The sequence below is a fragment of the Caretta caretta genome, chromosome 1 (assembly GCF_965140235.1).
Source record: "Caretta caretta isolate rCarCar2 chromosome 1, rCarCar1.hap1, whole genome shotgun sequence".
NCBI lineage: Eukaryota > Metazoa > Chordata > Testudines > Cheloniidae > Caretta > Caretta caretta.
In genome coordinates, this window is record NC_134206.1 from 344,710,097 (window position 1) to 344,737,049 (window position 26,953).

Consider the following 26,953-nt stretch of genomic DNA (forward strand, 5'->3'; position numbering starts at 1 on the left):
CTTCCTATTTACTCCTCGTTACCGCCCCCATGACTCCCCTAAGCAACTCATCTCCCTCCTGGGAATTTACGTTTGTCACATATTAGTAGAGAATGATTGTTTTGCAAAACATTCATTAAGCCTGGTTAATGAATAGGGGTAGCCGTGTTAGTCTGTATCCACAAAAACGAGGAGTCCGGTGGTACCTTAAAGACTAACAGATTTATTTGGGCATAAGCTTTCATGGGTAAAAAACCCACTATTTCAAATGCATGGTTGTGTTGATTCTCTTGAGGAGAGTTCACTAATTTAAAACCGAAGCCCACTTTTGTGAAGGAAGAGTTAACTCCATTAATGAAGAATTTCCAGGGTACCTGTTACAGGAAGCATCAGAGATGGAAAATTACACCTAAAAAGAGAGAAATATTCTTGTTTTACTGACTTTAATGAGACAGAGCAATGTCTTTCTATTCCTGTAGCTTTTATCTGTGGCTAAAAAAGGTGGCTTTGGAGATCTCAACCCAAGATAAGCAGATTGTTTGTTTGTCTCATCTGCTTTGTAGTGCATCTACTGCACAAGGATGGAGAAATCTGTTTTGTAGCACCTGCTGGAATTCCAGCCAGACCCCAGCTCAATTATATGACCCATCGCGACTACTGTTAGTCAATGACATTAGGTTTTTTAAACTGCCACCTGCCTCTAGTCCATAGAGAGCAGTGCTGTGAGAGCTCTCCCAGAGAGACACTTTAATTAAAGACTAGATTTGTCACATGGACTTCAGAGGGAGCAGAACTGGGCTTTAAATAGCAATATTGTTAACTATTTCTCTGCCAAATATTTTAGCAAAAACATCCAGGTATTCTGGGACTGTGGGCCAAGCTGACATGGAGAACTGTGACTCTGGACCCCCTGCTTCTCACTGAAGCTACACAGAGCTCCCCTGAGTGCCAAATGGATGTGGTTTTCTTTCTACCTGGTGACAGTGGAAGACGTAATTCTTTCTTTGCATCATCTGTCGTATTCAGCTCCTAATTTTCTGAATGCTTTGGTAGCCAGTTGTTTTAAATATCATCCTTTAAGATATGCAGTGAGGCACTTCCAGCTGAGACAGGCTTAGCATGGTTCCTATTTCCTTGCATAGGAAGAAGATACTTTCTAACTCACCTCATAGAGTTTTTATAGATCCTTAGATTTTTAAAGCCAGAAGGGACCATTATGATCATCTAGTCTGACCTCCTGCATAACACAGGCCAAGAACCTCACCTAATGCTGTCTACATCCACAAAACACCCATTCTGAGACTTGCCAGAGATAACGTATGGGAAGTGCACACATAGCAAGTCCTGTTGCTTGATGAGGGACTCTGAGAACTAACTAACTAAGTCAGCTCCATTGTCTAGCCACTAGTTGGCATGTCTGAGTCCCTTTGTGGTAATCCCTTCCTGCCTCGGGCAAGAAGCTGACAGCTCAGGGAGTGATTTACGAAGTGGTGCTCTGGGTGTCTCAGGGATTGAGATACAAGAGTCCTGTTGTTACTTTAGTAATTGGGTTTGTTGAGTATTCCTTGGCCATGTGCCTGGGATACTGTCCGTGGAATGGACACTCCTGATGCAGATTTCCCATCTGAAAGGCCCTGCAAAAGTCCATGGAATGATTTGGCAGCAATACCACAGCTATAGCCAACAAGGCGTTTCCTTTAAGGGTCAGTTTTTATAACAAGTAAAATAAAAGTATGTCATATAATCAGCAAGGAAACAGATCTTCCTGGCTTGGGATTCAATCCAATCCACTGACCCCGGACATGGAGCTCAACCTTCTCCACAGCAGTCACTCCGCTCCGAGAGCCTAGCGCCTATATAAGGGGTAGGGGAAAAGTAGCGAACACCTCATTCATCAGGGGCTAGTCAGTACCAGTGCACCCCCTCACACCTGTTGGGGGACTCTGCTGTGTTGACTCTTCTCCATGCTTGCTGTCATTAATGCACTGCAGATTTACCTCAGTCCAGATCTCCCCACTGTCATCCTTACATATGCTGGTGTCGTTCAAGCATTATAACCACTCAGACACTTAAAATGCAGTTCCTGCTCCATGGGATATCCTGTCACGATAGCTCTGGCATGTTGCATGGGCCTGGGCATCCCACAATAACCTAAGAGATCCAAAGGAGGCAGGCAGTTATCTAGATACTACTTGTACCCCACTGTGGCTATTATCAGATCAGTGCAATTTGCACTGACACAAAATGTGCCTGTGCGGGGAAAACCAGACACTCCCAATTATTCGGGGTGATATAAAAATACTGCCATTAGCTCACATAGGAGCAACTGGTTCTGAATCAATGATTACAAAATATTGTCTAATACAAAACACTAAAGGGTAGGATTTTTGAAAGCACTCATCACTGGCCTTTCTCTGCTCCTGTGGAAGTCAGTGGACGAAATGTTACAGTAATTAATGATTAGTACTTATTTTACTTTTCATGTCAGACTGGACCATGGCTACTGGGTTCTCAGTAACTCTGCTCCTTGTTCTTTTTCTGACTGACATGAAGGCCTGGGCAGAGTAGATCTGTGATCCCCTGTGGAGAAGATTGTTTCATCTCTTCTGTCAGACAAGATGATATTTTATAGAATCGTAGGAGTTAGGAATGGGAAAGCTCCATTTGATTTTCCAGTCCAGCCAGGTTTTAAATTTGTGCCCGCGTTTGCCAGGCCTGAGCCCCGGCACCTCTGGGCTTGTTGCATCAGTTATGAATGTAAAAACATTGCTTGAGCCCCAGCATCTCTTTCATTACAAATTAAGCTCTGAGCCCAACCCTGGTCAATGCAGAATTACTCTCTGTAGAACATGCTCGTATGTCTTGTCCAGTCTTGTTTAACAGTCTCAGGAAACAGGGCTTTCCTATGGCTCTAGGGAAACTATTCCATAGCCTAATACCCTGCATCTCAGCACTGGGAAATTTTCCTGATTTTTGTTTTTTATTTTTTAGCTAAATCCTCCCTTTTAGTTTGTTGGAAGAGCAACAGTTTCACAACTAAATGTGTTCATGTGTTTTTAGGTTTGTATCACAGGGACAGTGTCATGTTCTCTGTACCAGATCAGAGCTAGATTAACTTGAAATATTCAAAAAATAGCTTTTGTGGTTGCACCAGGAGAGAGGGTGTTTTAAACCAGAATGACCATGTGATGGGGTCAAGGTGTTGGAGAAAGACCTGTTGATAAAATCCCCTTGCCTCATTGCTAATGGTCCCCAGGCAAACATCAAAACAAATGTCCAAACAGCTGCTAAATAGGTCAAGAGGTGTGAGGTGGCTACTGTGGCCTGAAGAGAATAAACCCAAGCAGCCGAAAAAAGATATGAGCAAATGAAAAATAAGCAGAAAAAGCATTGCACTGAAGTGTGAACTTAAGTTGGCTGCATTCAGTGGGGGCAGCTAACACTGTGATATCCTTGGTAATATACATGATCTATGACTTTCCAGATACTGGTCTTGATGACATCCTCACTTATGTCTGTGCAGTCCCACTGAATTCACCCTGTTGGTGTAAATAGGAACAGAGTGTGTCCTACATGGAGGCCATGCTTTTTCCTGTGCCAGTACAGTAGACCAAGCTAGACGACTCGCCTGTAGCAACTAGCCTGTACACTAATAAGAATATGAGCCCTGGTGAAGCAGGTCAAGAGGGATTTCTGGTGCATTATTGGTTAGGTTGAATTGATTAGTATGATTTTAGAAATATTAGCTCCACGGAACAGGAATAGTGTCTTTACACTCATTACACTGCAAAACTCACAGTCAGTCCTAAGAAAATAAATAGTAAATATAAATATCTCTAATGAATAGATAATTCCATTCAGAAATTTTCCTATTATCCTGTAATTTCAGAGCTTGGCCTGCATCTCAAACTGCTCAGACACGATGATGAGCATGGTAAAAATGCCTAGATTGATTGATTAAGCAGAAGTTTGGTTATAGATTCAGATGCAAACTACCCCAATGTTCAAGGATGTTGTCAAGATTCCTCCCCCACTCTGAACTCTAGGGTACAGATGTGGGGACCTGCATGAAAACCTCCTAATCTTACTTTTACCAGCTTAGGTTAAAACTTCCCCAAGGTACAAACTATTTTACCCTTTGCCCTTGGACTTCCACTGCCACCACCAAACGTTTATCTGGGTTTATTTATAAGGAAAGCGTTGTTTGGAAATGTCTTTCCCCCCAAAATCCTCCCAACCCTTGCACCCCACTTCCTGAGGAAGGTTTGGTAAAAATCCTCACCAATTTGCATAGGTGAACACAGACCCAAACCCTTGGATCTTAACAATGAAAAAGCATTCAGTTTCTGAAAAGAAGGATTTTAATAGAAGTAAAAAAGAATCACCTCTGTAAAATCAGGATGACAAATACCTTACAGGGTAATTAGATTCAAAACATAAAGAATCCCTCTAGGCAAAACCTTAAGTTACTAAAAGACACAGAGACAGGAATATTCATTCTATTCAGCACAACTTAATTTCTCAGCCATTTAAAGAAATCATAATCTAACGCATATCTAGCTAGATTACTTACTAAATTCTAAGACTCCATTCCTGTTCTGTCCCCGGCAAAAGCATCACCCAGACAGATACTTTGTTTTTCCCGCCCCCAGCTTTTGAAAGTATCTTGTCTCCTCGTTGGTCATTTTGGTCAGGTGCCAGCGAGATTATCCTAGCTTCTTAACCCTTTACAGGTAAGAGGATTTTTCCTCTGGCCAGGAGGGATTTTAAAGGGGTTTACCCTTCCCTTTATATTTATGACAGATGTCCAGAATGGGAGGGTAGTAGGGACTCATCTGTTACTTTTAATAGGATAATACTTTAGCCAGTATCTTATGAATCCCTATCAGTCTAGTTTCTATGTGGTTTGCTTTCACTCTTTCAATTTCATTCAGCTTGGAGAGTGAAACTAGACTGGAGAGTTTCTCTTTCTGATTCTCACGCACTAGCCCAGCATTGTTGAGTTTCTATAGGTTTGCAGGTAATGTCTAAATAACTATGTAGGTTTGTTAAATACTTTGTCTCAGCTGATGATAAATGTATGAACAGGATTATATGATGGAGTTGCCTGTGATAGCAGGGAACTGGAGCTGGTGAGTTGGGAGGTGAGCTCTAGTACTATGTTCCTATGTTAAGTCCATGTCCATATCTCTATTTATATTAGGTTTTGTACTGTGAGTGGAAGTCAGTGGGACAGTAGTGGGAGATTTGAGTGGGTAAGAAATTAAAGGTAGTAATGCAAAAGTGTAATTGGTTGGCATAAATCAATGTACTTCCATAGGAGGAAATTAAGAATCCCATGTTTATACCTACCATTAATAATACATTGAAAGAATCTGTAGAACTAGTGGACGTTCCCAGGTTCATTTTTACAGTCAATAAGACCACTCTGCCTGGGTTTCCTTTTATACCCATCTTCACAGATGTAATGCCCATTACTACCTACCACATACCTTTTGATTGTGAACTCAGCAAGCTCAGTTACATGGGGGACCGTGGGACATTTTTCTGAAAAGAGAAAGAGGGTGCATAAGAGCAACAGTACATGGCTCGAGGACTTAGAATAACTTTGATTTTAGTTAACTAGGGAGAGTATTGCACTTGTTCCATTACTGCAAATGGGTGTCACATGTTTAAATAGACAGACAAAAAACAGACCTGGGAAAATCCTGCCCAAAGTGGCAGTGATTGGGGGCCTTGCTTTAGAAAACTACACTTCTAAGATGTAGAATCAGAGACATGCAGGGCTGGAAGGGACCTTGAGAGATCATCTAGTCCAGTCTGCTACACTGAGGCAGGACCAAGTAAACCTAGACCATCCCTAACAGGTGTTTGTCTAACCTGTTATTAAAAACCTCCAATGATGGGGATTCCACAACCTCCCTTGGAAGCCTATTCTAGAGCTTAACTACCTTTACAGCTTGAAAGTTTTTCCTAATATCTAACCTAAATCTCCCTTGCTGTAGATTAAGTCCATTACTTCTTGTCCTACCTTTAGTGGACATGGAGGACAATTGATCACAGTTCTCTTTATAGCAACCCATAGCATATTTGAAGACTGGTATCAGTCCCTCTTCAGTCTTCTTTTCTCAAGACTAAACTTTTTTAACCTTTCCTCATAGATGGTTTTCTAAACCTTTTATCATTTTTGTTAGTCTTCTCTGGACTTTCTCCGATTTATCCCCATCTGTCCTAAAGCGTGGTGCCCAGAACTGGACCCAGTTCTCCAGGTGAGATCTCACCAGTGCCAAGTAGAGCAGGACAATTACCTCCCATGTCTTATATACAACACTCTTGTTAATACACCCAGAGTGATATTAGTCTTTTTTCACAGCTGCATCATAGTGTTGACTCATATTCATTTCCTTCTCAGCAGTGAGGCTGACTAACCAGTTGTTCCCCAATTATGTAGTCGTGCATTTGATTTTTTCCTTGTGTTTATTGATTTTCCTCTTCATTTCAGACCATTTCTCCAATTTGTCAAGGTTGTTTTGAATTCTAACCCTGTCCTCCAAAGCGCTTGCAACCTCTCCCAGCTTGGGTGTTGTCAATAAATGTTATAAGCATATTCTCCACTCTATTACCAATGAAAATATTGAAAAGTACCTGACCCAGGACTGACTTCTGAGGACCCCATTAGAAATGCCCTCCCAGTTTGAAAAGAGAACCACTGATAAATATTATTTGGGTACCATCTTTCAACCTGTTGTGCACCCACCTTATAGTAGTTTCATCTGGACCACATTTCCCTAGTCCGCTTATGAGAATGCCATCTGGGACTGTGTCAAAAGCCTTACTAAAATCACGACATCTCACTTCTACTGCTTTCCCTTATCCACTAGGCCAGTAACACCGTCAAAGAAGGAAATTAGGTTGGTGTGGCATGACTTGTTCAGGATAAATCCATGCTGGCTGTTCCTTAAGTCTATCATCTTCCAGGTGTTCACAAATTGATTGTTTACTATAATTGTTCCAGTATCTTTCCAGGTATCCAGGTTAGGCTGACAGGTCCACAGTTCCCCTTGTCATCTTTGTTCCTCCTTTTAAAGACAGGTATGGGTAGGGTGACACACACACACTGATTATGTTCCAGCTCAAGAGGGGCTCCTTTGGAAAGGTCTACTACACCTTTCTCCTGCCAACATAGTGCTGTCTGTACCAGCGCTTAGGTCAGTGTAACTTATGTTGCTCAGGAGGTGGCTTTTCCACACCCCTGAGTGACTTAATTGATACTAAAGTAAGAGCTAATGTGTACAAGCCCTCAGAACAGAGGAAGTCAAGCAAAGGCTGACTGTGACTCTCTCTAGGAATAAAGGATGCATTAAGTGTAATGAGTACATGTGGCCACTAGTTGGCAACACTGCATGGTATAAAGTACTTGATTGCTGTATCTGGGTCACTGAGGGAGGGGAATTTGAGAGTTGGGTTGCCGGGGGGTAGCCATGATTAGGTCAGATAGAGAGTGGCGTATCTGCTGTGTAATCCACTTGTAATCCCAGTGCATCTGTACAGAAAGAATCCCATTCCCTTAGGAATCTGGATGCACAAATTTTCTCTGTCCTTCCCTTCCCATTATTTCTAATATTTGGCACTTGAATTCCCCAGATTTCTCTAGTGTTAGATCCAGAGCTGCTGCAGTTCATGGACTAACCTCTAACTCTCAGGGGACTGGAGCCAAGCAAGTGCTATACATAGACCTTAAACAGAGAACAGTTTATTCAAGAATAGTTTTTCTATCAAGACTGTATGTTATTCACTGTTAATGTACAGAATCATAGGACTGGAAGGGACCTCGAGAGGTCGTTGAGTCCAGTCCCCTGCACTCGTATCAGGACTAAGTATTATCTTCTAGACCATTCCTGGCAGGTGTTTGTCCAACCTGCTCTTAAAAATCCCCAGTGATGGAGGTTCCACAACCTCCCTAGGCAATTTATTCCAATGCCTAGCCACCCTGACAGTTAGGAAGTTCTTCCTAACGTCCAACCTAAACCTCCCTTGTTGCAATTTAAGCCCATTGCTTCTTGTCCTACCCTCAGAGGGTAAGGAAAACAATTTTTCTCCCTCCCTTGTAACAACCTTTTATGTACTTGAAAATTGTTATCATGTCCCCTCTGTCTTCTCTTTTTCAGACTAAACAAACCCAATTTTTTCAGTCTTCCTTCGTAGGCTATGTTTCTAGACCTTTAATAATTTTTGTTGCTCTTCTCTGGACTTTCTCCAATTTGTACACATCTTTTCTAAAATGTGGCCCACAGAACTGGACACAATACTCCAGTTGAGGTCTAATCAGCGTAGAGCAGAAGAATTACTTCTTGTGTCTCGCTTACAACACTCTTTCTAATACATCTCAGAAGGATGTTCGCTTTTTTTGCGACAGTGTTACACTGACTCATATTTAGCTTGTGGGCCACTATGAGCCCCAGATCCCTTTCTGCAGTACTCTTTCCTAGGAAGTCATTTCCCATTTTTGTATGTGTGCAACTGATTGTTCCTTCCTTTGCATTTATCCGTATTTAATTTCATTCTATTTACTTCAGACCAAAATGATCTGGACAAACTGGAGAAATGAATTTTAATCCTATGCCCCAAGACACTTGCAACCCCTCCCAGTTTGGTATTGTCCACAAACTTTATAAGTGTACTCTCTATACCATTATCTAAATCACTGATGAAAATATTGAATAGAACCAGATCCGGAACTGATCCCTGCGGGACCCCACTTGTTATGCCCTTCCAGCATGACTATGAACCACTGATAACTACTCTCTGGGAATAGTTTTCCAATCAGTTTTGCACCCACCTTATAGTAGCTCCATCTAGATTGCATTTCCCTTGTTTGTTTATGAGAAGGTCACACAAGACAGTATCAAAAGCTTTATTAAAGTCAAGATATACCACATCTACCACTTCCCCCCCTGTAGCAAGGCAAGTGACTCACCAGCACAGTGCATCCCGCTGGTGTTCCTGGGAATTAGCTCTGCCGCCCCAGAGCGCCCTCTGTAGGCTGATGTCCCGCTTGCCACTGGCCACCGTGTCCCTCCCGGACCCCGGTGCCCCTCTACAGGAGGGTTCTTCCCCCTGCAGTAACCCCACAGCTCTGGGTCTCCCCTCCCCAGGGAACCCCCAACCCTCTATCCCCACCTCGCCTCAGGCTATGGCTACTGCCAGTCACCATCTAGCCCCTGCTCACTGGGGCAGACTACAGTGTAAAAGCCATTCATCATTGGCAAAGGGGTGTTTGGACCTGCTGCCTTTGCCTAACCCCTGGGCTGCAGCCTCTGCAACTCCAGTACCTGGTTTGGCCTTTGACAAGGCCTGCAGCCTGGGGAGTTGCCAGGCGGGAGCTCCCATGCTCCTCTCGCCTTTCCGTAGCTCTGCTTGGTTGCCTGCACCCTCAATTCCCCAGCAGCTACATCCTTCTCCCTCTGAAGCTGGAGGGAGAATATGTCTAGCTCCTGGAGCATAGCCCTTTTATTAGGGACAGCTGAGGTCTGATTGGGGCATGGCCCAGCTGTGGCTTCTTCCCCAATCAGCCTAGCTTTTAGCCCACAGCTCCAGCCCTCTCCCAGGGCTGGCCATGACCCTTTCCAGACCAGGGAGTGGGTGACCACCCCACTACACCCGCCCCCCATCCACAAGGCTTGTTACCCTGTCAAAGAAAGCTATCAGATTGGTTTGACACCATTTGTTCTTGACAAATCCATGCTGACTGTTACTTCTCACCTTATTATCTGCTAGGTGTTTGCAAATTGATTGCTTAATTATTTGCTCCATTATCTTTCCAGGTATAGAAGTTAAGATGACTGGTCTGTAATTCCTCGGGTTGTCCTTATTTCCCTTTTTATAGTTTGGAACTATATTTGCCCTTTTCCAGTGTTCTAGAATCTCTCCCATTTTCCATGACTTTTCAAAGTTAATCGCTAATGGCTCAGATATCTCCTCAGTCAGGCCCTTGGGTGTCCTAGGATGCATTTCATCAGGCCATGGTGACTTGAAGACCTCAAACTTGTCTAAGTAATCTTTAAGTTGTTCTTTTCCTATATTAGCCTCTGATTCTAACTCATTTTCATTGACATTCACTACGTTAGATGCCCAATCACCACCAATCTTCTTGGTGAAAACCAAAACAAAGAAGTCATTAAGCACCTCTGCCATTTCCACATTTTCTGTTATTATTTTCCCCCCTTCATCGAGTAATGGGCCTACCCTGTCCTTCATCTTCCTCTTGCTTCTAGTGGTATTTGTAGAATGTTTTCTTGTTACCCTTTATGTCTCTAGCTAGTTTGATCTCGTTTTGTGCCTTGGCTTTTCTAATTTTGTCCCTCCATACTTGTGTTTGTTTATATTCATCTTTTGTAATTTGAGCTCATTTCCACTTTTTGTAGGACTCTTATTTAATTTTTAGATCATTGAAGATCTCCTGGTTAAGCCAGGGTGGTCTCTTGCTAGACTTCCTCTCTTTCCTATGCAGTGGGATAGTTTGCTCTTGTGCCCTTAATAATGTCTCTTTGAAAAACTGCCAACTGTCTTCAATAGTTTTTCCCCTTAGACTTGTTTCCCATGGGATCTTACCTACCAACTCCCTGAGTTTGCTAAAGTCTTCCTTTTTGAAATCCACTGTATTTATTTTGCTGTTCTCCCTCCTACCATTCCTTAGAATCATGAACTCATCATTTCATGATCACTTTCACCCAAGCTGCCCTCCACTTTCAAATTCTCAACCAGTTCCTCCCTATTTGTCAAAATCAAATCGAGAACAGCCTCTCCCCTAGTAGCTTTCTCCACCTTCTGAAATAAAAAATGGTCTCCAATACATTCCAAGAACTTGTTGGATAACCTGTGCTTTCCTGTGTTATTTCCCCAGCATATGTCTGGGTAGCTGAAGTCCCCCATCACCACCAAGTCCTGGGCTTTGGATGATTGTGTTAGTTGTTTAAAAAAAGCCTCACCCACCTCTCCTTCCTGATTAGGTTGTAATATGGTTTACCAGTTTATATGTTTGTGTTTTAATATATGCACGATTGTAATGGGTAAATTAATGTTTGTTGTTAATTAGGTGCTTAATGCAACTGTTTAATGAATGAACTCTGGGAATAAATGATCACCCATGGAACTAACTCAACTGACTCTGCTTAAAATTTTCACACGCTCACAGACTATATAAGGGTTGCGCGCGCGGACGGCAGGTCCTGTCCGTTAGAGAGGCAGCCGAGTACCTGTTAGGTCTGCATGGGCATCGAAGACATCCTTAGACAGTTCCTGATCCTTCCAACAATAAAAAGGCTCTTAGCATCGAGTCTTACCCTGGTTCCAGCTGCTGTGGTTCCTGGGTCCAGTCATCCATGAAGGCTCTGTGCTCCTCCTGTCTCCGCCCGTGCCAGTCTGGGTCCAGCAGTCGAAGATCCAGAGTCCTGCAATCTAGCAAGTGAAGCAGATACTTACCATCAACATCTGATTCTCGTCCATCACGCGACGTGAAACAGTACAGTTTCTGGGGCACCTTTTTGTTAGTTTGTTTTATTTAGGTTATTGGCCAACAGTTAGTATTGGGCCTGGGCTTTAAGCCTACTTTGGGGGCAATCACAGTTGTTGTTGATTTAAGGTTTTATGCGTTTATTCTTCCCTTTCCCCTGTTTTTGTTAATTATCCCAATTAAACTATCTGTTCCCTTTTCAAAGCACAATACTCTCTCTGTCTTTCTTTAGTTCTTTAACTCAGAGGATGGTGGGAGAAGGATTTAACATTCAGATCTAACCTTCCCAGGTGATAGAGATACAGACAGCCAGATAAAGGACGTGGCCACTGTTACTGGGAAATAATGTAACTAGGTGGTATGTAGTAGACCCCTACCATGACATCATCCTTGTTTTTTACCCCTTTTATCCTGACCCAGAGACTTTCAACAAGTCTTTCTCCTATTTCCATCTCAACCTCAGTCCAAGTGTATACATTTTTAATATACACCTCTACCCCGATATAGTACAGTCCTTAGGAACCAAAAAATCTTACTGTCTTATAGGTGAGACCACGTTATATCGGGGTAGGGAGAGGAACCGCTCCCTGCCCCAGCTCACCGCCGCTCCACCGCCACCTCCTCTCCTGAGAGCGCCGCTGCCACTCCTCTTCTCCCTCCCTTCCTTCCAGGCTTGCCGCGCCAATCAGCTGTTTGGCATGGGAAGCCTGGAAGGAAGGAAGAGGGGGGAGAAGCGAAGCGGAGGCTGTGCACTCAGGGGAGGAGGCGGAGCGGAGGTGAGCTGGGGTGGGGAGCGGTTCCTCTGCGCCTTCCCCCCTCCTCCCCCAGTTACTTGCTGCAGCCCTCCCCGTGCCCCCCAGCCCCTGAGGGAGGGGGCACGCTTGTGGGACGAGGCAGAGGTGAGCTGGGGCGGGGGGGCTGTAGCAAGTAGGGGGGGGCGCAGAGGAACCGCTTGCGGTAACATGAATTCAGCTATAACGAGATAAAGCAGCCCCGCTCCTCGGAGCGCTGCTTTACTGCGTTATATCCAAATTCACGTTATATTGGACCGTATTATATCGGAGTAGAGGTGTATAAGACAACACTCCTCCCTTTTTTCCCTGCCTGTCCTTCCTGAGCAAGCTGTACCCTTCTATACCAATATTCCAGTCATGCGTATTATCCCACCAAGTCTCTGTGATGCTAACTATGTCATAGTTGTGTTTATTTACTAGCATTTAGGGTTCTTCCTGCTTATCCCCATACTTCTCACATTAGTATATAGAACACTATGGGATACCTGGGGTTTTTTTTACAGATGAGAGAAACTAGTTTGCTGCCTGATCTGGTTACATCTCATTTATAACACTCGGTTTTACTTCTCTCTGCAATGGGGATAGGATTTAATTTACAGCATATACTGCTTTATCTATTGTCTAATGAGATATCTACCTGTCACTAATGTGCCTCATTGTAGTATCTAGTCTCCAAAAATAGCAATTAAGTGAGAGCTCCTAATACCTGATAGTGAGCCCCTGGGATTTCTTTGCAAAATGTTATAAGGAAGGTACATTTAAAATTCTACTTTTAGAAGAGTTCTCAAACATCTTCAGTGGCCTCCTCTTTCAAAGGTGCATAGGGGGCCCTGGCAATGGAATCGGGACTTTCCTGCTCCATGGAGGATGGGAGATGATTTGGGGTGCCATGCAGGGGGCATGCACCTCCTGTGTGCTGCAGGGCTGCTCCTTGCTGGCTTTTTATGTGCCATTATGGAGGACAGAGAACAGTGGTTCTCAACCCGGGGTTCACAGAGGTCTTCCAGGGGGTACATCAACTCATCTAGATATTTGCCTAGTTTTACAACAGGCTACATAAAAAGCACTAGCGAAGTCAGTACAAACTAAAATTTCATACAGACAATGAATTGTTTATATTATACTGACTGCTCTATATACTATATACTGAAATGTAAGTACAATATTTATATTCGGTCAAGGTATTTGATAATTATAAGATAAAAATGAGAAAGTCAGCCATTTTTCAGTAATAGTGTGCTGTAATACTTTTGTATGTTATGTCTGAAATTGTAAGCAAGTAGTTTCTAAGTGAGGTGTAACTGGGGGGTGCACAAGACAAATCAGACTCTGAAAGGGGTACAGTAGTCTGGAAAGGTTGAGAGCCACTGAGATAGAGGACCTGCTGCTGTTTGGGTTTTCCTGACCTCCCTCCAACGGTACAGCTGGGTGTGGGTTAGTTTGCAGAAGCCATTGCAGTGCTAAGGGTGGCTTAGCTTCAGAGAAGGATTCCCCTCCTTTCATACTCCACAGAATAACTCTGGGTACAGCCTGTACATTCGGGCTGGGCTCTAGGTGGAACGTTTGGGCCTTTCGCATTGTTTGAGTTGTGCCTTGGTATTTTTCAGACTAGTTAGTCAGCAGATGGTGCCATGCGAACGTGTCTCAGAGGTCCATGGGGAGAAGCTCTTCCAACTCCTGTTTACCATCGAGCCAGAAGGTTCCACGGCAGTTGGGAATGGCAGCTGGAGTGACAGTTCTGGGAGCCCAGTGAACATGGGCCAGGGAGAAGCCCAGCTGGCTTCTCCTGCAACTGCCTGGCAATATGAAATCCAATAACACTATCTCCAAACACAGAACTATACACAACCAGTTTGTTTACTGGTGACTCCCAATTACAATGGTCAAAAATATTGTAAAAGAATTACATTAAAAAAGCAATTTATGGGACATTTTTCACATTTCCTGGGACAATTTCTAGAATGCCACTTGAGAATCAAATCTTTTTTCAAATTTGGTAGGTTTTGACCTGTGTAAATGTTGGTACTGAAAGGGAATTATTTATCAGGAATAATTTAATATTAATTTAATATTTTATTTCCTAAAGCAAATGAAAGTTTAATTTGATGTCTCCATAAGCTGTATATCTATAATTGTGTCATTTAAGAGTTCAAAAAAACACGACATTCAGCACAAAAACACTGTTATGTAACAGTGAAGGTTGCTAGGTACAAAAAATGCCAACTCAAACATTCAAAATCTAGGAAATGGAGTTACGTCAACCAACCAATCAATCAATTAACAGCAGTTTATGGAAAGCCGAGTCTTCATTCAGCCCTATTCAATGGATGTGTGTCAGCCAAAAAAGAAACCAGTACACCACCAGAACAACCAGTAAACATTAAGCTTCTAATTCGCATTATTCTATGGATAATACAAATTCATTTACTTTAGTCTGGACATCTAAAAATGTGAATTTCATTTGAAAATAATGCCATTTTAAAATTAAAAGTGGCATTTCTCTAACATGCTGGTGTATACCTGTACCTGGAGAATTTAAATAACTACATAATTTAAAAAATACAATTGATATTTAGCCTCTATTTATATATCTGCCAGAACTGATTTCATAATCTATTGCATGTAATGAGCGAACCTTAGAATTTTTTTTTAAAATTGCATTGTGAGAAAGTTAAGATTGCTAACCTAAATACAATACTACTAACACATCTGTTAAAAGCAGGGCAATCAATATGTAAGGCATCAGCAAATGACACCCAGGCAGAATTCTCCATCATAATCCATTGTGTTCACAGCACACATTTCCAGTAAGATAAGTATAGCTCTGCAATCCAGCTACAAACAGAAATTTTAACCTTCACTCTGACCACTGGAGGCCTGTATGAAACTGAAGTGTGAATAAAGTGTGTTCTTTTTAAAAACAGATTATGATGTATGCTCTGTATGTGTATGTGATGTACTGTAAATATTGATAGATTACTCTCCTCCATACTTCATGCAAAGAATCCAGTCTTCTGTTTGCCTGTAGAAGCGATAATGTATTTCCTCAGTTGGCTCATTTTCCAGTGGTTACATGAGATTAGATTGTTTAAAAGATTTTTGTTAAAATATTACGGTGAATTCTAAATGAAAGTATGTTTCTACATAGGAATTACCATACCTCCACAAATGACTGATCCACCAAGTCCAGCAGTCTGTCTCTGACAATGGCCTGGACCACATGCTTGTCTCTCTACCTATATAAATGACAGATCCTCTTTTTACTTCCTGATAAGCTCAATTAATATCATGTGACAATGAGTTCCACATGTTAATTGTGCATCATTATGTAAACAAGTACCTCATGCATTTGTTGCCCATCTCTGAACTCTCTCTGTTTTATTATATCCTTTTTGAGATAGGATGAGCAGAACTAAATACCGTGTTCCAGGTCTGGGCATACCATCCATCTTTATAATCTCTCTGAGTTTCTTGATAGCTCCTTCATAAACTCCTTGGGGCAGCATGTAAGACAATGCTGGGAGCTGCACCAGCAGAGGCTATTGTGGGTGGGAGGATGGATGAGGACTAGCAAAGAAGTTTTTGTGTCTTGAAACCTTTTGGGATTAGAATTATTTAGGATGGGTCATTTTAATGCTGGTGGGGAGCCACGATCAGGCTCCAATGCAAGGCCAATGTTAGATGAATGCATTGGCCCAGTGAAGTTTTGGCATTAATTGCTCAAGGTGCCTGAAGCTTATGGCACTCAAGGATGGGATTCAGTACCTGGAGGTTTCAGAGTAGCAACCGTATTAGTCTGTATTCACAAAAAGAAAAGGAGTACTAGTGGCACCTTAGAGACTTAAATTGGTTAGTCTCTAAGGTGCCACTAGTACTCCTTTTCTTTTTATGAGTACCTGGAGGGCTATCTTGGTATGTGGTGCTGTGTTAGGAAGGCAAGTGATTAATTGATGGAGCCATTAGAGAAATAATCCTGCCCAGGAAAGGGGGTGTTTAGTGAACAGAGGGCCTTGGGTACATAAAGAAAGAGCCAGAGAAGACAGACAAACACAAACATTGTAGAAAGTGGCTGTTTCTCTTTTAATAGCACAGGTTGCTATGATGAGATTTCTGTCCCCACCAACTCTGACAATAAACAATAATGCAACCACCAGCCCCCCCAGAGGAGAAGGGTTGGGAAAGGGCCTCAAGCTCGAGACAGCCTTCCATCTTTAATTCTTTTTGCCTCCTACATGATTCCCAAGATGAGCCTTGCTGACATTACCTCAAATCATGGAGATCAACAATTTCTAAACCCCGTGCAGAATATCATATTCCACATGCTCCCTTTTTACTTTCCCTGTCACCTACTGTTACTTTCCTCATTTTCATTTCCTTCTTTGCACCCTCCTGCCTTAATGAAAGCTGAGGGCAAGTGAGCACACAGGAGGAAAGGGAGGAAGAAGATAAAGAGAACCATTGTGTACAAATGATCTGAACTGTTTAACGTTTTCAATGCTCCTACAGCTTTACACTGTACAAGGCAAATGCTTTAACAATCTAGTAACAGACTGTGGCTTCTAGAGAAGCTATTTACCTGAAATAGTTAACCACATGCTTTACCACAAGCTGTCGGGGTGATTCAAACTAAAGGGTATGCAGGTTTAGAAATGTCTTGTGGGCATATTCTCTCGCTCTCCCTTAAAGCTAAAAGCACATTCCCCTAGAGACTTCAATCACCTCTTTGAAGCAGCTGGTAGATCAAAATCTCAGCAGGATTCAAACTTCTTAAAATCGTTCTCGAGGGAAACCCACAACACTTGTACAGTACTTGTCTATGTACAGTAAAGGGCCATTGCTGTTTTAACTGACAAGCAGGGAAAGAACTTCAGGTCTGCCAGGCTGATGTGCAGCAAACAATAGTGCACACAGATGGATTTCACACTCAAAGGTTGCTCATTCACAAATAAAAGACCAGTTCTGAACAGCGGGCCCACAGAGCATCCATTGCTTTGGCTTTTGGGTGCATCACAGATTAAAGCTAACTGCATTTTATAACCCTAACCAGAATGCAAGGGGAAAAAATCCATTGTGTGTCTCCATGTGAATTCTCCACACCCTGTTTTGAATTAGGGAAGTAAAATTCTCAATGCTTTCTCTTATATTGCTATACTGTACAAATGACTTTGTTTATATTCCTGACACTTCACAGCCAGTTTGGACTTTATGTGAACTGATCTGAGTTGGTGGTTTGTGAATATATATATTTTTAAAAGGCCAAGAAGACAATATTTGTTAAATGTACTAAATGCAAAATGGTTATTAAATGCACCCTTGACTGGTATTTCTGAAAGAGTCTCTTACATTACACTCCATGAGATCAACTGTATTTTTTTTTAAGCAGTGCCTCACCTGTCTTATGTACATACATGGGCCCCCATTGACATAGTAGTTGAGCATCTTACAATTTTCAATGTGTTTATCCTCCCAATGCCCCTGTAAAGTAGGGCAGTGCTATTAACCTTATTTTAAAGCTAGGGAACTGAGGCACACAGGTTCAGTGACTTGCCCAAGGTCACACAAGCTCTGTGGCAGAGTAAGGAATTGAACCTCAGTCACAGCATTCCAAGGCAGGGCTCTAACCTCTAGATAGGCCAGCCTTCCTCCCATCAACTTTTATCTGTCTTGAGAGCTTTTGATGTATGCAGTCATAGGCGCCGAGTCTGAGGGTGCTACAGGGGAAAAAAACAGTGGGTGCTCAGCACGCACTGGCAGCCCCACGGGTCGGCGCCTCTCCCTCCCTCTTCCTCTTCCTCTCCCTCCCCCTCCCAGTGACTCCCACCCGCCATGGATCAGCTGTTCCACAGTATACAGGAGACGCTGGGTGGGGGGGAGAGGAACGGGGGCAGGAAGAGGTGGGGGAGGGGGCATAAAGAAGCAGGGGGGCATAGCCACGCATGGGCCGTGGCCCACCCACTTAGCATCCAATCAGGACCACCCAAATCAGGGCTGGAGCCCCCAAATCCACAGGCTGGGACTCCCGACCCTGGCTCAGTGTCCATTTGACCAGCCGCGTCCCTCTCCTGCTGGTGCCACGCACTGCTGCTCTGGTCTCCGGCCCCAGCATCTGGAGTGTGCCTCGTGGGGGCAGGTCTGGGTGGGGCTAGCAATGGGGCCAGAGACCAGGGCAGCAGCTTGCAGCACCAGCAGAAGAGGGATGCAGCCGGGCAGCCGGACACTGAGCCGGGATCTGGAGGGGCAGGGGGAGCTCAAGCCCTGGTGGGGGCCTCCCTCCCTCCGATGGGTACATCCTGCAGCCTGTGTGCCCCAGGTATCTTCATCTTTGGGTGCCCGCTGAGCAGTAAGGGCGGGCTGGAGGGAGTCTGGGGAGGTGGGCTCCCCTCCCTCCAGCCCCCCGTCATTGCAAGCCCACCCAGTTTTCCTATCCTAGCTATGCCAGTATGGGAAGAGGCGGGGTGGGGTGGGAGCTTGGAGAAGGGATGGAGTGGGGAGCAGGGCCTGGAGCGGCAGTCAAGCACCCCCTGACACCTTGGTAAGTCGGCGCCTTTGTATGTAGTCTTATTGTAGTCACATTGGTCAAGAGATATTAGAGAGTCAAGGTGGGTGAGGTAATATCTTTTATTGGATCAACTTCTGTTGGTGAGAGAAACAAACTTTCAAACTTACACAGATTTCTTCTTCAGGTGTCTAGATAAGATCAAATTTTTGTCTCTCTCACCAACAGAAGTAGGTCCAACAAATGATATTACCTCACTCACCTTGTCTCTTCAAGAGCCTTTGAGGCATCTCCGTTTCTCTGGCCAATGCCAAGAAATTGAGTGGTTACCAAAAATTAAAAGAGAAATTATCCAAATATTTACCAGTCTTCAGATAGGTTTGAGCCTAGCTTTTGTGACAACTCCAGACATTTTCTTATTTTAGCCACACTGGTTAATCAACTTCTACATGAATTATATAGAAGATGTAGACTTGGGACCATATTCAGAGCATTACTGAAGGTGGATGGTGTGATGTTTAGAGGACATCAAACATACATATGTATTTGTAAGGAAAATTTATGTTTCACAAGACACAAAGATTATGCTTTTGCCTTTTTAAAATGCTGATGGTAATTACAGATTGGAAAACATCTTGTAGAAGCAGTTATGCTGTTGGCTTCATTGTTCTTAGAAATGCCTTGGAACAGATACAGTCGGCAGGAAGAGGTTTTTTGTTGCTTTTTAGAAAGATCTCCCAGTTTGCACTGGATTTGGCATCACTGGCACCTGACACACTCTCAAGTTAGTGACGAGCTCTCTGAAAATACCAGGCTCCTATATCACTTTATGGCCACTGCTTACACCTGAGAAACAGCAGAAAGTCACCGTTCCATGACAGAATATTTAGTGATCACATGTGAGCCTGAGTTCTGTTTTAGGTTTTATTTGAAAGATGGCAACACCAGCAGTTCCACTCCCACTCACTCTATGCATGAAAGGAAAGCTGGTCTAATGGGTAGGGCAGGAAGCTGGGACTTGGGAGACACAACTTCAATTTCCCCCCGACACAGACTTTCTGTGTGACCTTGGGCAAGTTATTTAGTTCCCCAGTTCCTCACCTGTAAAATGGAATAATACTTCCCTAACTCCCAGGGGATTGTGAGTTGCTCAGATACTAAGGTGATGGAGGTCTCAGTATATGATCATGACATTGTCTTAGAAGAAGGAATACCACCATGAAAACACTGCTTCCTTTATCACCTATTTTCCTTAGGGATCTCCCTTCCGAGGTTTTTACTGCTGTGTATATGAAATCTGACAAGTGGATGGGGAATTAGTTAGAGGATCATTTTGTGTATGCAATGAGAGGGAATTTTTTTTTAAAAGGTGTTCAAAATACATGAGTGGGGAAATTTGACATGGGTATTTCCAGTAATATGTCAACATGATACTGTCAGCCAGGCACCATAGTAATCTGAACTCCGATGTCTTCTTTTGTGGGTTGAGGGCACTAACTGTGACGTGGTTTTAATGCAGAGTTTAAAACTGCAATGTACAGAATAGTATGTTTCTTTCCAAGTACAAGTGACACGTGAAAGGGAATGTTCTGTGTGTATAAATCTCCTCACTGTATTTTCCACTGAATGCATCCGATGAAGTGAGCTGTAGCTCACAAAAGCTTATGCTCAAATAAATTGGTTAGTCTCTAAGGTGCCACAAGTCCTCCTTTTCTTTTTGCAAATACAGACTAACACGGCTGCTACTCTGAAACCTGTCAGTATGCGGTTGGCACTCTGAAGATTTATCCACAAAACATTTGAATAAATAATCCGTAGACATCCACACTCTTCAGAAATGAAGAAATCCTTTTGCAAAAGGTGGTAGGGGCCAACCCTGTGGCAAAATCCAGAAGGCCCAACACAAGAACCCTTACAGTTCACATCCCCAAGGAATCTGCTGCTGTTTCTGAATCCTCTGTATATCCCCTCTAGAACATGGGCTCCCGCAACTGAAATTGACCTCAAGTGAAGATAGAGAACCAGTACCATATGCTGCGCTGAAACGGAACAGTGGTTGAGGCACTAACCTTGGACTTAGATCACCTGGTTTCAGTTCTCTCTTTGGGCAAATCACTGAGCCTCTCAGTATCTACATTGCCTCTGGGAGCAAGCCGGCCAGCCCCATAAACAGGCTTGTGATATCTGAGGTCATGCTAGCATGCTAAAAATAACTACATAGCTGTTGGTTTGATGTTGCAACTTGAGCTCTCAAGCTGTGAGGGGTGTGCTTGACAACCCAAACTGCAGCACCTACACTGATGTTCTCAGCACGCTAGCTTAAGACTGTCTTTCCTAGGTTGGGAGCCTCTCTCCCAGAGGCAATGTAGACATATCCTTTGTTCCACATCTGGGGATGTTTGGATCAGGGGTTTAGAGTGGGGACCAACCCTGGAGGTTATATAGCACTTTATGAAAACATGAGAGATAACAAGATTCTTTTCCCTGAGGAGTTTATAGTCTAACTTACACAGATACTTTGCACATGAAGAGAAAAGGCAGAAGAGCATAGGCTAACAGCAGCAGAGGAGATCAGCACTGGAAAGCTGTGGCAGAAGTAGGTTTGTAGTGCCCCTCATGGTAGAAAAGAGACAGGTCTCAGCTGTAATGAATATTCAGGTGATTTGTTGTTTTTTGTTCAGGTTACTGGACCCAGACATGTCATAGTTTTTGCTGGCTCTCTAGCTTGCCTAAACATAGCAGGTCTGATTCACCACATGCTTGTGCCAAGTGTAGTTATTTGCAACTACGCAAAATGAGGGTAAAATGCCACCAGTGGCATATGTGAGTAGAGATCTCTGCTTGGTAGTGTTGTTTACACTCACCCACCACAGGTGTAAATGACCACACCAATTGCAAGGCAGCGGTTTGCTCAGACTGCACTGTTTAGTGTCACCACACAGGGTCTCCCTAAGGTCTGGCCTGGACTCAGTAGTCATGGAATGGACTGCTAACGACACTACAGATTTTAAGAGGAAATTTTTATTATATATATCATAGAATCATAGAATATCAGGGTTGGAAGGGACCTCAGGAGGTCATCTAGTCCAACCCCCTGCTCAAAAGCAGGACCAATCCCCAATTAAATCATCCCAGCCAGGGCTTTGTCAAGCCTGACCTTAAAAACTTCTAAGGAAGGAGATTCCACCACCTCCCTAGGCAACGCATTCCAGTGTTTCACCACTCTCCTAGTGAAAAAGATTTTCCTAATATCCAACCTAAACCTCCCCCACTGCAACTTGAGACCATTACTCCTTGTCCTGTCCTCTTCTACCACTGAGAATAGTCTAGAACCATCCTCTCTGGAACCACCTCTCAGGTAATTGAAAGCAGCTATCAAATCCCCCCTCATTCTTCTCTTCTGCAGACTAAACAATCCCAGTTCCCTCAGCCTCTCCTCATAAGTCATGTGTTCCAGAGCCCTAATCATTTTTGTTGCCCTTCGCTGGACTCTCTCCAATTTATCCTCATCCTTCTTGTAGTGTGGGGCCCAAAACTGGACACAGTACTCCAGATGAGGCCTCACCAATGTCGAATAGAGGGGGACGATCACGTCCCTCGATCTGCTCGCTATGCCCCTACTTATACATCCCAAAATGCCATTGGCCTTCTTGGCAACAAGGGCACACTGCTGACTCATATCCAGCTTCTCATCCACTGTCACCACTAGGTCCTTTTCCTCAGAACTGCTGCCTAGCCATTCGGTCCCTAGTCTGTAGCTGTGCATTGGGTTCTTCCGTCCTAAGTGCAGGACCCTGCACTTATCCTTATTGAACCTCATCAGATTTCTTTTGGCCCAATCCTCCAATTTGTCTATATATTTGCTCCAAAACCCTATGCCAGTGATTCTCAAACTTTTTTTTTTTGTGGACCACTTGAAAATTGCTGAAGGTCTCAGCGGATCACTTAATGATCTTTCCAAATGTTGTTTGTACCATTAGCTAATTATTGTAAAGCGCTTTGGATAAAAGCACTATATAAAATTAACGATTTTTGTTCTACAAATAAAAGAACACAACTCATATTTTAATATCAGTAGTCTTACCTTTCTAATGCGGTGGATGTGCCTCTGTCCCCTGCCACAGCAGCCCCCAAGCTGGGGCTGGGAAGGAGGGGGGGTCTCTCCCTCTCTCCCCCACCACAACAGCCACAGAGCTGGGGCTGGGAAGGAGGGCCATCTCTCTCCGGCAGCCGCAGCCCTGGAGCTGGGGAAAGTTGCCTCTTTCTCTGCCCGCCGCAGCCCTGCACGTTCCAAATTCCCTCCACCCCCTCTTCTCACCCCACTGCCCCCTCCCACCAACCCTCTAATCCCCCTAAGGCCACAAACTCACCTTACATGTGCATCTTCTCCAGGGTCCAGGCACCTAATTAGGGGAGCCACACCTGCACGGCTCCCCTAATTAGGTGGGTGGCCCTTCATTTTCCTGTGTGCGACCACCCAGGCGCGCACCTGAGAGGGAGCTATCCGCGGACCACCTGAATGGAGCTCCCAGACCACTGTGGTTTGAGAACCTCTGCTCTACGCCATTGGAGTATTGGTTGACCACAGGATGACTATGAGCCGCCGATGTGTTATGGCCGTGAAAAAAACTAATGTGGTCTTGGGATGAATCAGGCAAGGTATTTCCAGTAGAGGTAAGGAGGTGTTAGTACCATTATACAAGGCGCTGGTGAGACCTCATCTGGAATACTGTGTGCAGTTCTGGTCTCCCATGTTTAAGAAGGATGAATCAAACTGGAACAGGTACAGAGAAGGGCTACTAGGATCATCCGAAGAATGGAGAACTTGTCTTATGAAGGGAGACTCAAGGAGCTTGGCTTGTTTAGCCTAACCAAAAGAAGGCTGAGGGGAGATATGATTGCTCTCTATAAATATATCAGAGGGATAAATACCAGAGAGGGAGAGGAATTATTTAAGCTCAGTACCAGTGTGGACACAAGAACAAATGGATATAAACTGGCCATCAGGAAGTTTAGACTTGAAATTAGACAAAGGTTTCTAACCATCAGAGGAATGAAGTTCTGGAACAGCCTTCCAAGGGAAGCATGCGGGGCAAAAGACCTATCTGGCTTCAAGATTAAACTCAATAAGTTTATGGAGGAGAAGGTATGATGGGATAACATGATTTTGGCAATTAATTGATCTTGAACTATTCATAGTAAATAGGCCCAATGGCCTGTGATGAGATGTTAGATGGGGTGGGATCTGAGTTACTACAGAGAATTCTTTCCTGGGTGTCTGGCTGGTGAGTCTTGCCCACATGCTCAGGGTTCAGCTGATCACCATATTTGGGGTCGGGAAGGAATTTTCTTCCAGGGCAGATTGGAAGAGGCCCTGGGGGTTTTTCGCCTTCCTCTGCAGCATGGGGCATGGGTCACTTGCTGGAGGATTCTCCTCACCTTGAAGTCTTTAAACCATGATTTGAGGACTTCAATAGCTCAGACATCGGTGAGAGGTTTATTGCAGGAGTGGGTGGGTGAGATTCGGTGGCCTGCATTGTGCAGGAGGTCAGACTAGATGATCATAATGGTCCCTTCTGACCTTAATATCTATGAATCTATGAATTGTGCAACATAAATTGTTGTACACAGTTCAATTTACAATAATAGGAGAGCTAGAAACTAGCGGATAAAATTAGAAAATTCAGCTGTTAAACAGTGAGCTAGTCTCAACTTGAACTATAATAGTGTTGCCAGTCCACTATAATAGGACACCTCAGACGCTGTAGAAACAGTGATTAAAAAAGCTGACCTGGAATTTCGCATGCCCTCTCTTTGTTACAGCTGTTTGAAAAAATTGGTTACATTAAAAAAAAAATCCCTGTAGACAGGGAGCTCACAGACAATGCTACGGTAACAAACATGAAGGGGAAAAGAGTTTATTAATGAGCTAGATTTTTACCTCTGATTTCTATTATAAACAGGAATAACAATGTTAAAATTATACAAGAGATGACAATCATTCAAAATAAGTTCAGAAAGTATAGAAAAGAAGGTGATAGCTATGTGGAAAATACCCGTTCAATAGGTTTCTAGTGTGTATTTCAAAGCTAAGCACAGAATTAAATCACAGAATTCAGCACAAAATGCAAGGGTTTGACAGTCCTTGGTATTTCCACTGTTCTAAGGAAGGTTTCTGATAAGCACAGACCTGTCAGCATTAGCTCTCACACTGCATCCCAGGGCACAGTAATGCAGAGAATAGGATATTCAGAACTTGACTCATCCCCTTACTAACCCTATATACATACTGGTTTCTGAACATTTCACACAGACATTGTTAAATGCATTGTCTAGAAAACATGCTGGGGACAGTGACATAATTTTGCCCTTAAATTTGTCCATTTAAAAAAAAGATGAAAATCAAGACTCAATTCTCCAGAGAGGATAAAACCTCCACGAGGTGTCACGTCCCCTATTTACATGGGATCTGGGGCAGCAACCTAATCTAACTGTTCCATAACACTCAATCTGTCTTCTGTAAAGATCACAAATACCCAGGATCAATTCCAGTTATTTCTGCAGGTATTTATTAAATAGCAGTGAAGTTTTCAGTTCATCTGACATTCTTTGCCTATATCATGTGGTGTATTCATGAGCTTTTACCTCTTGTCTTGAGACTCCTTGGGAGTTTCAGAAGAGAAAATTGCATATGTATGCACTTTATCTTTTAAAGATATTTTGCACTTTTTGCATTTTATATTACGAAAACATACCAGTTCCAACTCAAAACATACTAGTACATTTCAAACCTATTCCTGAAATTCAACCAACTCATGTTGTTGAACATGCATAACCTAATAGAAACTCTTGGGGTCTTCTCCTTAACCCAAAATAAACTTACAGGATTTGCTGCAGGACTATTAAAATCTCTTTAGATAAATAAATAGCATTTCTTGATTGGGGACAAAAATCACAATAAATATGACTAGTATCTCTAGTGAACAGGGACTCTTTCAGCTACTAGCATGAAATTCATATTCATCTGCAGGTGATTTTAGGAGTTACCGGCACTGCTGTTTCTAATTTTAGATTTCCTAGCATTGCAGGAAAATACAGATGTCTTAGAACTATTTAGGCCAGACAAGTTGTAAGGATCCTTTGATCTGCCTACTGTTACAGTGATGGGTTAGAGAAGTCATACATTACTCAGACGAAAAATCTCATGTATATATTTTGGATTGTTTCTAGTTGGTTTGTGGGCACAAAAGCTGCTTACTTCCTTCGAATACGGAATTTCCTAAATTACTAATTTCTTTCCTTAAAGCAGTCAGGGTTTCAGTTAACCTATACCAACAATCAAGCAATAGTAAACCAGGTTTTACTTTCCAGAAAGCAACAAAATGGTCTCTTGGCTTTTTCTCCAGCCATCTTTATGGAGCTGAGCATGCCCCATATCACAAAGAAAGTGAGCTCCATGTAACCTGCTCACATGTTTTCTAAACAACATTGAGAAAGAGGAGGTGATTTCTCAAAGGTTAAGGGGCTTTCACTGGGTGAATCGATGATCTGTCTTTTGCACTGTGATGGAAAAAGGGAAAGCCATTTTGAGGCCACAGCTGACATTTCTCTGTGGTCAACAAATCATTCTTTTGCTGCCCTCATCTGCTTGAGATAATAAAGCTCCTCTGCTCAGATATTAGTAACCCTCATCCAGGAAGTCATGCTGTTTGCAAAATGTGGTATAGTTTAGTTTGTAGGAAGTGGCTTGACACTACATACTACATTGCAGTTACTTACACCATAGCAGTTTCATTTCTGTGTGTTTCAATACAGAGCGTGAAGTTTTAGCAGAAGCAGGTACTTAACCTAAAAATAGAAAAAGTCTGCATTTAGCTATAGAGAAGGAAACTCTGTTCAATAGGTCAGGAGCTGAATGGTACCTGGTTTTCTGATGTATGATGATGGAATTCATATAACAGTTCCAATTATAAGAAGAAAATTTCTCCAAGAAATATCAAATCTGGCTATTTTTGTGGGGGGCTTTCTACTGATAAGAATAACACCTTTGTTAAACAGTAATAGGAGCTAAGATCATCTGAGTGCTAATCTCAGTTTTGACAATTACCTGCTGTGCAACTGTAACCCACACACCTTCTGGGTGTGCTGTTCTGTCCCATCTAGTGGCACCGA

General features: G+C 43.1%; 1 long non-coding RNA gene across 1 annotated transcript; it reads right to left on the reverse strand.

The window, feature by feature from the left end:
* Positions 1 to 218: 218 nt before the first annotated feature.
* LOC125630867 (uncharacterized) lies at positions 219 to 26,625 on the reverse strand. Its single transcript, XR_007354808.2, has 5 exons — positions 26,561 to 26,625; positions 15,446 to 15,521; positions 11,322 to 11,436; positions 5,472 to 5,526; positions 219 to 388 (listed from the first exon to the last, which is right to left on the reverse strand). It is a non-coding gene; the product is annotated as an uncharacterized LOC125630867 (long non-coding RNA).
* Positions 26,626 to 26,953: the final 328 nt, after the last annotated feature.